We start from the raw sequence: 14,005 nt of genomic DNA, 5'->3' as shown, positions 1-14,005 counted from the left end.
TGCACTGAATCATTGTCCTGTGTTACAGACCGGCTCGTTAGACCTGTTCATTCCGTCTCATCTCATTGTCAGCAAACAGGAAATTACTGAAGTTGAGGCTGGTGAATAACAGCTCGAAATATCAATCCTCTCCACCATTGGGGACAGAGTCTTCCGAAAAACAGGGATTTTCACTCGTACAAATTTCATCCACATTTTCTGCTCTTCATTTCTCTGATCTGTTTGATGCGGCTTTCCCTTCAATTCACGAATAACAGGAAAAACCCGATTTTATCGTCGATTTTCGGGTCAAGAGGTATGGTGAGATTTCAAATAATTGAAATCGACCCTTATTAACGCCAATATCGTCACCTACACGTTTGATGAATGCAAAGCGGCTTCACTCACGGTTTTGCTGCACAACTCGTTCAAAGATACTGTCGGTAATTCGAGGGTCATTGAAGTGATGACAGGAACATAACAGTTCGCGCTGCCATTTTCCTCAAGACGCTTCAGATTCATGTGGAATGATTTCGGTCTGGCGGTTAAATCTGTTCCCTTTTCACAAATCCGCCTTTGAACCCGTATCCTTTAGTATTTTTGATAACCGATACCAAATCGGTTTGTCCTGTATTTTACATTACTTTTTAAATATTACAGATAAGCAGAGCACTTGAGCTGTCACAGCTGTGACTTTGACTTTTCTCCCTCTCCTCCAGATCTCCCCGGTAACCACAATCTTCTGTCTCACTTCTCCATCAGAAAGTTCCGAGCCTCGGTTTCCAAATGAAATAACGCCCATCTCTTCAATCAACGACAGCCCAGGGAGAGTTTCTCTGTTTCATTTCACACTTTATCCAAATCCTCCTTAAAGCACCATCAAAAGTTGTCCTTTAGTTAATAATAAGATCAATAAAAGTTCTTATCTTCTGGGGTTTTGTTTCAGATTCCAGGGCTTTTAAAGTTCACTGCGGATATTTATCGAAGTGCATCTTGATTGGAGGCTTCTTGGAGAAATCGGAGAAAGATCACAAAGCGATAATTGAGAGACGGAAAATGAAGCTGTTTGACGGGAGCACTGATAGGACCGATTGTGCGCTGCTCTTGTGGCGCAAGCGCTCACCGTGCGGTACTTTTATGAACTCCAGAAATGCCCAGGTTGTGAATTTGAGCCTCATCTGGAACAATCGAACATTTTGAGTTCAAGGTACAACTGGTATGTTCCATAACGCATCTACTTCTTAGTGTTCCTCTGGCCTACCGTCTTGCAATAGTAGGTGTGAATTTACTTGTTTATAGGGGGAGAGGGGGCGATTAGCGACAGCTGATACTGCAAAGGGGCCGGTATGAGAACTTTCAAACTAAAGAACTAAACATACAATTCTTCTTTTCGTTTAGCGGATATTCATCAGTTGGAAGTTTCGTGTGGGGAAAATCTGGATGGGAAATATTCTCCCTGGTGTCACTGTGTAACGGGTGAAATTATTCAGCTCACAGATGTTAATACGCTGAAAGGTCGAGAGGCCTTTTCCAGCTGCCGTGTGGGACAAGTTCAGCTTTTGAGCCACTGGGTGAAGTGTTATTTTAATTGCTGCTAACGAATGACAAGATATTGTTAAATAATAGCTACATCATGAAATAAATTTAAAACAGAAATAGGTAGTTTCCTAGAATTAAAGGGAATTCGGGGTTACGGGGAGCGGGCAGGAAATTGGACATGAATTTCGATTTGAGGTTAGGATCAGATCAGCCATGATCTTATTGAATGGCGGAGCAGGCTCGAGGGGCCGATTGGCCTACTCCTGCTCCTATTTCTTATGTTCTTATGTTCTTATTTGGCACAAACACGAAGAATTGTAAACTCACGAGTTCACTGTCCATGTTTCTTACATCATGTTCAACAGAAACAAGGATTGTCCTCAACACGTTGCTGACAATTTTATAACAGGGACCCTCACCCAATTTCGACATCTACGATGGATAATTCAGAGTCCTACAATGAATAAGTACGATAGGAACTTAACAAATTGTGAGCCTGCGTCGCTCAGCAGATAGAGGAACAGACTTTTAAAACGGGTAGTGATCTGAGGATCCAGTGTTCTGGTTGTAAATTTTGAAACAGCTGGCAAGTTCTGTCTTCGCAGCGGAGCAACAACTACGGGACAGACGATGCCTGCAATGTGTTGTCAAAGCTTTGGTGTTATCTTGTTTCCCAGGGATGGGCATTAATGCGCTGCCTGAAGCGGCAATTGCAGCTTCCCGCCAGCAACGTGTGATCGGACAGGCGGCCTGAATGTTGTTGCTCTCGTGGCCTCACTCAATGCGGGAGCTGGGGAACGGGGAACATCGAAAAACTGATCTGTTTGTTGCCGCGGCTGCAATGCTGTTTATAACTGTATTTATAAACCGAGGCAGCGCTGCAGGATCCTTCAATAACCTCTCACAAATCAACTGAAAACAATCGCAATGTGCAGCTTTGAGAGGGGTTTCCTGCACAGTCGGGGCATGAAACGTGAATGAGGGCGAGACACTGTCTGTATATGTGTAGTGTTTGAATGTCTATTGAACTCGACAGAGAATGGAAAACATATCGGTTCTGTGAGGTGTGGTATTTTATTCACATTTAACCACAGAATGAATTCTTGCTTTTTTTCAGACGGATTGATTTTTAGTGGGGAACTTTTTCAAAATGTTTCTGCCCGGTTTCGAACCGGGGACCTTTCGCGTGTTAGGCGAACGTGATAACCACTACACTACAGAAACTCTGCTATACAGTTCACTATAGGAAACCCTCAGAAGATAGCTGCCGACTGCAAATGCTCTCAGTGTGGGAGACGGGTCCCTGTCCCGTTCAGGGAATTCAATTCTCCAAAATAGTTGACTGTATTAATTTCGCAATACTCATTAAACTCTGAAAAAAGAATAGTTGTTCAAATCGCCATTAGTCAACTAATAACTTTTTGTTTCAAGCTGACGGAAATACTGACTTTTAAAAAAATTATTCACCAGGTAGATTACAGAAAGTTCAGAGGGGAACTGAAAGGGGAAATAAGAGGGGCAAAGAGATGGTATGAGAACAGACTGGCGGCCAACATAAAAGGCAATCCAAAAGTCTTCCACAGGCATTGAAACATTAAACGGGTCGTGAGAACCCGACTCTGATTCGGGACCACAAAGGAGATCGATTCATGGAGGCAGCTCAAAAATGCTTCTGCTCGGTTTCGAACCGGAGACTTTTCGCGTGTTAGACGAACGTGATAACCACTACACTACAGAAACTCTGCTGGATAGATTGTTATAGGAAACCCTCAGAAGATAGCTGCCGTCTGCAAATGCTCTCAGTGTGGGAGACGGGTCCCTTTCCCGTTCAGGGGATTAACTTCTACAAAATAGTTCACTGAATTAATTTCGCAACACTCATTAAACTCTGAAAAAAGACGAATAGTTGTTAAAATCGCCAATAATCAACTCATAACTTTCTGTTTCAGGCTGACGGAAATCCTAACTTTTTTTTTATTCATTCACCAGGCAGAATATCGAAAGTTCAGAGGGGAATTGAAAGGGGAAATAAGAGGGGCAAAGAGAGGGTATGAGAATAGACTGGGGGCCAACATAAGAGGCAATCCAAAAGTCTTCCACAGGCATGTAAACATTAAACGGGTGGGAAGAACCCGACGCTGATTCGGGATCATAAAGGAGATCGACTCATGGAGGCAGAGTGGGTGGCCCAAAAATATTGCTGCCCGGTTTGAAACCGGGGACTTATCGTGTGTGGCGGACGTGATAACCACAACACTGCAGAAACTGTGCTGCACATGTTGTTATAGGAAACCCTCAGAACACAGCTGCCGTCTGCAAATGCTCTCAGTGTGGGTGACGGATCCCTTTCCCGTTCAGGGAATTAACTTCTACAAAATAGTTTACTCTATTAATTTCGCAATACTCATTAAACTCTGAAAAAAGACGAATAGTTGTTCAAATCGCCATTAATCAACTAATAACTTTCTGTTTCAGGCTGACGGAAATCCTAACTTTTTTTTCATTCAATCACCAGGCAGAATACAGAAAGTTCAGAGGGGAATTGAAAGGGGAAATAAGAGGGGCAAAGAGAGGGTATGAGAATAGACTGGGGGCCAACATAAAAGGCAATCCAAAAGTCTTCCACAGGCATGTAAATATTAAACGGGTCGTAAGAACCCGACTCTGATTTGGGAGCATGAAGGAGATCGCCTCATGGAGGCAGAGGGTTTGGCCCAAAAGACTGTGGACCAAACTCTGGAAAGTGGGTTGAGGCTCGATACCTCTTTTTCGGACGGCTCAGACACGAAGGGCCGAATAGCCTCCTTCTGTGTGGTAACATTCTATGATTGTATGATTCCATGATATGATTGCTGTCTGTCTCGGAATTGTGTTGATATACAATCTACTGTAAAAATACTTTAATCAAATTGGTGCCTCTGTTCCACAGTGAGAGAGAAGAGGCATTAATGTGCAGACATTGGCTGCAACAGCTGGATTGCCCCTTTACTTTTCCTCCTGTCCCAATCTTTCTTTAACCTCCTCTGCTGGTGTTGCAGGTTCGATCAGCCATCGCCGTTCAAGGAAGCCTGAGAAGTCCATCAGCGGATAACACAAGAGACAGAGACAGGGAGAGATAGAGAAATGCATGCAATGAAAATAAACTGTATAAATAGAATTATACAGTCATTATTTTTTGAGATCGTTCATGGGATGTGGGCGTCGCTGGCGAGGCCAGCATTTATTGCCCATCCCTCATTGCCCTTGAGTTATGGTTACAGTACAGAAGGAAGTTATTCAGCCAATCGAGCCCGTGCAGGCTCATTGTAAGAGCAATCCAGTTAGTCCCAATCCCCCGCTCCTTCCCGGTAGCCCTGCATTATTTCCCTTCAAGCACTTATCAAATTTCTTTTTGAAAGCCACGATTAAAACTGCTTCCACTATCCTTTCAGGCTGCGCGTTCCAGATTACAACTGCTCGTTGGTAAAAACGTGTTTCCCCATGTCGCCTTTGGGTCTGTTGCCAATCACCTTAAATCTGTGTCCTCTGCTTCACGACCCTTCCGCCAATGGGAACAGTTTCTATTTATTTACTTTATCTAAACCCTACATTATTTTGAACACGTCTATCAAATCTCCTCTAAATGTTCCCTGCTCCAAGGAGAACAACCCCAGCACGGGGTAAATGCGGTCAATTAGCTTCAATTCATTTATTTGAGCATTAAACAGCTCTTTAAACATTACTGTGACATGATGGTAGCGTGCACTCGATGTCTCAGGTGTTCCATCAAATTTCTACGGAGGCGTGGGTTTGAACCCCACTGCTGTTAGAATTTCTACCAATGTTCATTTTGGCCTGTTCGCAGAAAACCCAATTGTCGTGCGATGGAGCAGAGGATGTGAAAGAAGCTGAAAGTGAAAGTGCAGATATTATTTTCATCGCAATGACTGGACACGTTTCCACAGGTAAAGGCCTCTCACCTTAAGGTTCTTTCCAGCAGAGTGGGACAGGTGATCAAAGTAACTGGGCTCGAGCGGCGCAACCAGTCAGTGCGCGGTCCTTATATGACAGTCCAGGGCCGGGAAATGGCAAGGTTGTTAGTCGAGGCCCACCGAAACCAACCAATCCTTTTCCTTGTGAAAATTTCAGCCGCAGTTGAAGGTACAATTGGTGTGTTCCAAAATGCATCTAGTTATTTGCATCGCCGTGTGGTTCCTCCGGCGTATGCTGTTGCAATAGCAGATGGGAACATTTCGGACTGAGATGAGGAGAAATTTCTTCACTCAGAGGGTGGTGAACCTATGGAATTCTCTACCACAGAAGACTGTGGAGTCCAAGTCAATGAATATATGTAAGAAGGAGCTGGATAGATTTCTAGACACAAAAGGCATCAAAGGGTATGGGGAGAGAGCGGGAATATGGTATTGAGGTCCAGGATCAGCCATGATCATATTGAAAGGCGGAGCAGGCTCGAAGGGCCCAATGGCCTACTCCTGCTCCTATTTTCCAAGTTTCTATTTACAATTGGTGTGTTCCGTAATGCATCTAGTTATTTGTTCAGCTATGTGGTTCCTCCGGCCCACTCTGTCGCAAACGCAGATGAGATGTTTAGTCTTCTTAGTTTACAGAGGGAGGCTTCGGAATTGGAGCCACAAACTATGATTTTGATCCATCTACAAATTATGGGATTTAGATTGAGCTTTAAACCAGCGCGTTCGACCGCTCAGCCACGATACTTTCCATCTTGCGATCTTCAGGAGCTACTTTTACAGGAATAGAATTACTGCAAACAAGAATTCTACCCCTCAAGCACCAATGCTCGCATGGCAGCAGGATGAATGTGTCCAGTTAGAAACCTGTCTGAAGGAACATCCCGTCTGACAGAGCCGGAAGTCCAGCAGATTGACTTTTGCGGTGAGCAGATGATGAGCCTCCTTCTTGAGAGTGTTTCGCCAATCCAGCTCAGAGTGGATTAAGCCTTATAAATTCGGGTGGGACTGGAGCCACTTGTATCAGAGGAAGTGGATGGGGGCTGTTTCCCTTCCTTGACAGATATTAATGATCCTGTTCCGGTTTTGCTGCAAAATTTCACTTCCCAGCTCCGAAATCAACGAACTAAAATTTAACGCTGGTGTGATGCGAACACACAATTTCTGAGCGAAAAGTCCGATGTGCTACCCATTGCGCGACTAAACCGGTTATGAATTATAGATTTCACATTACCCATATGCTGCTTATGAAATTTTGATGCGGGAGAGCAAGCGGTTCGAAAGCTCAGTGGGGTTTCAAATGAACTCCTTTAGAAAGTTTGTCCAATGCATAGTGCTCTCTCTCGCTTTCTCTCTTGAGCTCTCACTCTCCCCGTTTATCTGTAGAGGGTTCGAATGCAAAGAGGTGGAAGTTATGTTTCAGCTGCACAGAGCTCTGGTGAGACGCCATCTGGAGGACTGCATTCAGTTCTGGGCACCCCACCTCAAGAAGTGTGTATTAACCTGGAGGCTCGAGGGGCTGAATGGCCTATTCCTGTTCCTATTTTGCAATGAATGAAACAATAATTCAAGAATCAAGACGCGAATGTATCAGGATGAGTGAGCGAAGAATTTTTCTGTTTGAAGTACTGATTTCATGAATTGAATATCCTCAGTGACTCAGCTCAGTGCAGTCCAGTCCAAACACCTGCTCGCACAAAGTGGCATTTTCTTTGACAACACGAAAGACTTGTTCAGGCCATGACAGTACCGAGTGCGGGTCGGCCTGTGCGTGAAATTTAAAATTGAGGTGAAATACTCCCACAAGCAGCGGATGTCTCTGTTTCCATTTCCAAAATGCACGCACGCACGCACGGGCCGAATCGATGCAGCTCCTGGGAAAGCTCCGAGGCGAGGCAGGGCTGCCGTGGATAATTTGAAGCAACTGACACACACACGATTCGGCCCGTTTCACGTGGCATCTCCTGTTTAAAACTTTTCTTCCCCTCCCGCTTCCTCCACTCTTCCAGCTGCCAGGTGAATTAGATGCTTGGTGAAAACACAGGGGAATTCATGAATCCCATCCTGACCTGGACAGCAGGGAGCGAGAGGGAAAGAACGGTACTGGCCATTGAGAAGGGATGGATTTTGCACATGCCGGGAAAAATAGACACAAAGATCTCATCTCCCTGCTTCTTTGGTATGTGGGATATCTTAATGCTCAGGTGATGATCTCACTGCCCCCCTGCCCATGATCTCCACTCGCACTCTCCTTCCAAACTCGCACACCTTTGCTTGGGTTTGAAATCGTGTAACTTTTCACACTGCGATTCAATTTGAAGAAAGCGATGCTGTGATAACCTGCTGCTATTGAGGAGTTGCAGTGCAAGAAGGCTAATGATAACAGTGACAGTTCTGACACTATGAGCGACAGTTAAAGGTGGACAACATTTAAAGTCTCATGCAGCAGATCTGGGTCCAAATCTTTCACGTGGTATCTCCTTCTGCTCCTGTCACTCATTTTCCTCCACGGAGAGTTCATTTGGAATTTCTGTGAGGCTGCATTGCGCATTTTCCAGTTCTGCTTCGAACATTCGGGACTTTAAAGGCACCTCTGTGACCTGCACTTTCTTAAAATGAGTTTTGTTCGCATTGCATTCGACTATGAAATCGCTCTCGGTTTTCATCTCAATGAACCAGAGCGTGACCGCATTGTATCTGTCAGCGTGTAAGTGGCGAGGTTGGGGTCAGCACGGGCCGTTTTCAACTTTTGAAATCTCAACAATTACCAGAGAAAAGAGACATTGAATAAAACTGTCCCTGTCAGTGATAAATTGAGGTGAATATCGCTCCAAGCAGATCTGGGCAATGCGCAGTGCAGCCGCACAGGAGTTCCAAATCCACCCTCTCGCCAATCGGCAATCGCATTAACTGAACTTTACTGTGTCACCGCGCGGAAATCGAGTGTTTGTCGGCCACATTTTCTTTCAACATCACAGTTACTGGTTTAAGAGTGAAAACTGCCGCCAGCTTCACTGTAAGTGCAAGCGACAACTTTGTAGACACCGTGTAGTGTCAAAGACCAGCTCGTTGGACCTGATCGTTTCATCTCATCTGATTTTCACCAAACCTGAATATTACTGGAATAGAGGACGGAGAATCACAGCTCGAAAAATCAATCCTCTCTGCCACGATGGGACGAAGACTTCAAACATACAGTTGTTTAATGGCAAGGTGAGTTTAATGTTCAGAAATAATACAGCACAGATTTTCACTCGTGCAAACTTCACACCCTTTATTTTGGAAAAGTAAACTGATGGTCGAGAGAGGGAAAATTGATCGCGGCAACCAGAATTTTTAGCTCGTTAAATCAATGTTTCAAAAACAAACGTGCGGTGTCTCTGTGGCGCAATCGGTTCGGCTGTTAACTGAAAGGTTGGTGGTTCGAGCCCACCCAGAGACGGTCGCGAAGCTTTTACCTTAAGATTCATGGTCTCGCATTTCCTCGTTTCAAATATATGTTTTGTCTGGAAGAAAATGCACGGTTTGGATGGCCAGCTGAGCATGGCCGATCTTCCACCATTTAACTTGAGATTGCCTTCACGAAAATCAGAATTCTTCTTGACAGACAAGGTCCAAAGATTGCAGGAGAGCCGCTTCACTTTGACATGGATGTTTCTGCAGTGAGCGACACCAGACTGTTTCCACGATAAATGTCAGTCCTTTTATTTTGGAAACGCAAAATTGTTTTCGCATTCCGAAGGGTTTCAGTTCATTTGTGAACTCCACCACTGACACTGCTGAAGGTTGTAGGCTCAGGGAGTGGGACCTCCAGGAGTGGACTGTAAGAAAGCTGGGTTTAGGCATCCTGACAAATATATGCCGAGGAACCAGAGGAAACCTTACGAAGGAACCGTCTGGGATTTTACCTGTAAGTTTAGGTCTCAGGGTGAATGATTCCTGACTCCCCGAACTGTCTCACATTTAACTCAGGTCAGATCAGGATGAATTCAGTTTACAGGAGGATAGTGTCAAATATCACCCACAATCGAGGGAGACAAAAGCAGCCATTAGAGAAGCTCAGAGATCATTGGAAAAGCAGATGGTGCACAATTGTGTGAATAAAAGCAAACGCCTTTTCAGCTGCGACAGGAGTCAGAAGACCATTAAAGATGGTTTAGGGCCACTGAAAGACAGTTCAGGACAGATTCCCAGGCTATGGCAGAGCTGTTAAATGACTATTTCTCATCAGCCGACACTCCTGTGGATGATGCTCAGATTCCAGCTGTGGGATGTGCTGTCGACAATAACATCATAAATATTAAAATAGAAAGGGATGTCATCTTGGATAAAATACGAAATCTCAAAATAGATTGTGCTCCAGGTCCCGATGATATTCACCCACGGGTGTTTAAAGAGATGAGACGGGTGCTCTGTGAGCCCCTTGCGTGTATCTTCAACAGCTCAGTAGAGTCAGCGATTGTCTCCTGAGATTAGAAAATAGCTTAAGTAGTTCCCATTTTCATTAAAGGGGACAAATCAGAGCCAGGGAATGACAGGCCCATCGGTGTGACATCGATCAGAGGGAATATGCTTGAAGGGATCCGAAGAGATGCTGTTTCTGACCACGGGGAAAGAGAAGGCGCCATCAGAGATCCTCAACACTGCTTCCGGGAAAGAAGGTCGTGTCTTGCAAACTTGCTTCAGTTTTTTGAATAAGTTGCTGGGTTAGTGGATGAGGGTAATCCGCTTCACATTGTCTATCTTAGGCTTGTCAAACTCATTTTGGATGATGAGCCTGATCCGATATTATGGCACTTGGCCTGGGCCACATTCAGCAAAAGTTATTAAACTAGAAATAGATGAAGATGAACGATATTGGTACTTACTTACGTTTAGATTTTATTTATTGCTACTGCTGCTCCCAATACCTGGCACCTCTTAGCTTGAACCATTGCATCAACATTTGGAGTAAATGACTGGGCTGTGTGATGTCTTGGATAAAAACATGAGGCCACTTGTCATGACAGAACTTTGGAAGTGATTTCCACAGTTTCACAACTCCCTGTGTAAAGAAGTTTCTCTTGATCACTGCATTAAAGCAGAAAGTAGGGGTTAAGGTTCGCTCCTCAGACTGGTAAAAGGTGGAAAGTGGTGTTCCACAAGGATCGGTGCTGGGACCACTGTTCACAATTTATGATGTGGAGATGCCGGTGATGGACCGAAAGCTTGTGGGATTAAAAATAAAATCGTTGGACTATAACTTGGTGTTGTAAAATTGTTTACAATTGTTAACCCCAGTCCATCACCGGCATCTCCACATCATGGCCACAATTTATATAAATGATTTGGACTCGGGAATCGGATGTACAATTTCAAAATTTACGGATGACACCAGTTTGGGGCGGGGTATAGCTGATACTGATGAAGACTACAAGAATATACAAGAAGACATTAATAAACTTGCAGAATGGGGGTGTAATTGGCAAATTAATTTTAATAAAGATGAGGATGAAGTGGAGCATTTTGGTCGCAAGAACAAGGAGGCCGCATACTGCTTGGACAATAAGAGTGTATATGGGGTAGAAATGCAATGGGATCTGGGGACACAGATACACAAATCACTAAAATTAGTGATGCAGGTTAAAAAGGCCATAAAAAAGCAAACCAAGCACTAGGGTTCATTTCTAGAGGGATAGAATTGGAAAGTTATGTTAAACTTGTATAAAACCTTGATTAGACTACACTTGGAGTACAGTGAACAGTTCTGGTCTCCATATTATATGAAGGATATAGAGATACTGGAGAAGTTGCAAAAAGGATGTCACCATATAAGTGGTCGCTGGATTTGGTGTCTCTGTGCAACTGATCCCTGTATTTGGTGTCCCAGTGTAAGTGGTCCCTGGATTTGGTGTCTCTGTGCAAGTGGTCCCTATATTTGGTATCCCTGTCCACGTGTCCTTGGATTTGGTGTCTCAGTGTAAGTGTTTCGTGGATTTGGTGTCCCAGTGTAAGTGGTCCCTGGATTTGGTGTCCAAGTGGAAGTGGTCCCTGGATTTGGTGTCCAAGTGCAAGTGGTCCTGGATTTGGTGTCTCAGTGTAAGTTGTTCCCGGATTTGGTGTCCCGTGTAAGTTGCCCTCGATTTGGTGTCACAGTGTTCGCGATCCCTTGTGTATTGAGGCATCGCTCGTGGAATTTTTCTCCTCTTTTCACTTTTGCAAAAATTGTTGCCAGCTTATTAAAGCCATTAACTGGCTCTCGGGTAGGGCACAGAAAAAAATGAGACCTCGTCAGTTTCCCTGAGAATGACAGGTCTGAATTCGAGTTAGAGAACATTTAGCAATTAAACCAGACTGGGCGGGTCGGGCCTGAGTTGCGACTTACTAACGGAAAAGTAGCGGCCAGTTTACTTCGCACCATGGGGAAGGGCTGAGCACTCAGGTTTCTGTATAATTTATTTATTTATTATGTTTGTTGCTTCCCTGGCACCAACCTCGATGGGATGACAATAATTAATTTTCTGTTCACCAATTCCGGCTTTCAATGGCGGGGCATTTCCCCACAGTCCCCCGTGCCTCAGAATGTGCCCTATCAATGAATACAGGAGTCCAGTGCGCGGTTCCAGGACCGGGCTGTGCTCTGAGCATGCGCAGTGCGAGTGGTGGCGAAGGACTGAGGAGGAACAGGCGTGTCGGAGGCCGGGAGAAGACGGGGGAGTAATTGGACCTGTGGTTAGGCGGAGAAGCGTCACAAGCACCTGATGGCGTCTTGAGGCCACAAATCCGAGTCCACAGGCCCAGTGTTTGCACCTCGGTGACAGGCCCGACCAGCAGCCGTCCGAAAATCAGTGTGACTGGCCGCCATCTTGCGAGCGGAAGTCATGGTCGAATCTTGGCGCATGCGCGGCCATCTTGGCACTGGAACAACGAGTGGGCGGGGTTTCAGGGTCCCAGTGACCGGTAACAAAGAGTGGGCGGGGCTTCTGGGTCACAGTGACCAGGAACAAAGAGTGGGCGGGGCTTATGGGTCCCAGTGACCGGGAACAAAGAGTGGGCGGGGCTTATGGGTCCCAGTGACCGGGAACAAAGAGTGGGCGGGGCTTATGGGTCCCAGTGACCGGGAACAAAGAGTGGGCGGGGCTTATGGGTCCCAGTGACCTGGAGAGAAAACCATTGCCTCATTTATTTTATCCTCACTCTGCCCACAGCGGGTGTAGAACTGAACCCAATCAGAGGAGAGGGAGGGAGAAAACTGGGAGTGGAGGGAAGAAATATTGGAGATGGTGGGATGGGTTTGGATTTCAGCACAGGGAGGAGGGAGAGTGTGTGGGACGGGGATTTACGGCTTTGGCGGAAAAGAGAGGATAGAAAGTTCCATAGAAACTAGAATTGTCTGTTTCAAATTTCGATCCTGTATTTAGAGTGATGACTTTTATGAACTTTTACAGGGTATTAGAAGGGGAGGATTTGCAGACGGGAAATTCAAACCAAAGATCACGTCAAGATCTGACAGAGTCACTCGATTCATCAGGACTTGAATATCATCGACCAATGAATGTGGAAGGAGAAATGTTTGTCTTTTCTGTCTGTGGAAGAAGATTTCAAACATCACTGTGAGTGGAAAAGCACCGAGACACACACACCCGAGTGAGAGTGTTCCAATGCACTGACTGTGGAAAGAGTTTTCACCGGTTACACAGCCTGAAAAAACACTGCACCATTCACAGCGGGGAGAAACGGTACACGTGTCCTGCGTGTGGACGAGGCTTCAACTGATCATCCAACCTGGAGAGACACAAGGACACCCGCACCACGGAGAAACCGTGGAAATGTGGGGACTGTGGGAAGGGATTCAATTACCCATCAGAGCTGGAAACACATCGACGCAGTCACACTGGGCAGAGGCAGTTCACATTTTTTTTTATTTTTTATTTTTTTAGAGTCATACAGCACGGATAGAGGCCCTTCGGCCCATCGTGTCCGCGCCGGCCATCAGCCCTGTCTACTCTAATCCCATATTCCAGCATTTGGTCCGCAGCCTTGTATGCTATGGCATTTCAAGTGCTCATCCAAATGCTTCTTGAATGTTGTGAGGGTTCCTGCCTCCACAACCCTTTCAGGCAGTGAGTTCCAGACTCCAACCACCCTCTGGGTGAAAAAGTTCTTTCTCAAATCCCCTCTAAACCTCCCGCCTTTTACCTTGAATCTATGTCCCCTTGTTATAGAACCCTCAACGAAGGGAAAAAGCTCCTTAGTATCCATCCTATCTGTGCCCCTCATAATTTTGTACTCCTCAATCATGTCCCCCCTCAGCCTCCTCTGCTCCAAGGAAAACAAACCCAATCTTCCCAGTCTCTCCTCATAGCTGAAGCGCTCCAGCCCTGGTAACATCCTGGTGAATCTCCTCTGCACCCTCTCCAAAGCGATCACATCCTTCCTGTCGTGTGGCGACCAGAACTGCACACAGTACTCCAGCTGTGGCCTAACCAGTGTTTTATACAGCTCCATCATAACCTCCTTGCTCTTATATTCTATGCCTC

At 45.5% G+C, this 14,005-nt stretch overlaps 1 non-coding gene across 1 annotated transcript; it reads right to left on the bottom strand.

Annotated features, from left to right (window-relative positions):
* Positions 1-2,669: 2,669 nt before the first annotated feature.
* On the bottom strand, positions 2,670-2,742 carry trnav-aac (transfer RNA valine (anticodon AAC)). Its single transcript has one exon. It is a non-coding gene; the product is annotated as a tRNA-Val (tRNA).
* Positions 2,743-14,005: the final 11,263 nt, after the last annotated feature.

This window comes from Heptranchias perlo, chromosome 20 (assembly GCF_035084215.1).
Source record: "Heptranchias perlo isolate sHepPer1 chromosome 20, sHepPer1.hap1, whole genome shotgun sequence".
Taxonomy (NCBI): domain Eukaryota; kingdom Metazoa; phylum Chordata; class Chondrichthyes; order Hexanchiformes; family Hexanchidae; genus Heptranchias; species Heptranchias perlo.
The sequence above is the reverse complement of the archived record's forward strand: the minus strand, read 5'-3'. Positions and strand labels throughout refer to the sequence as shown.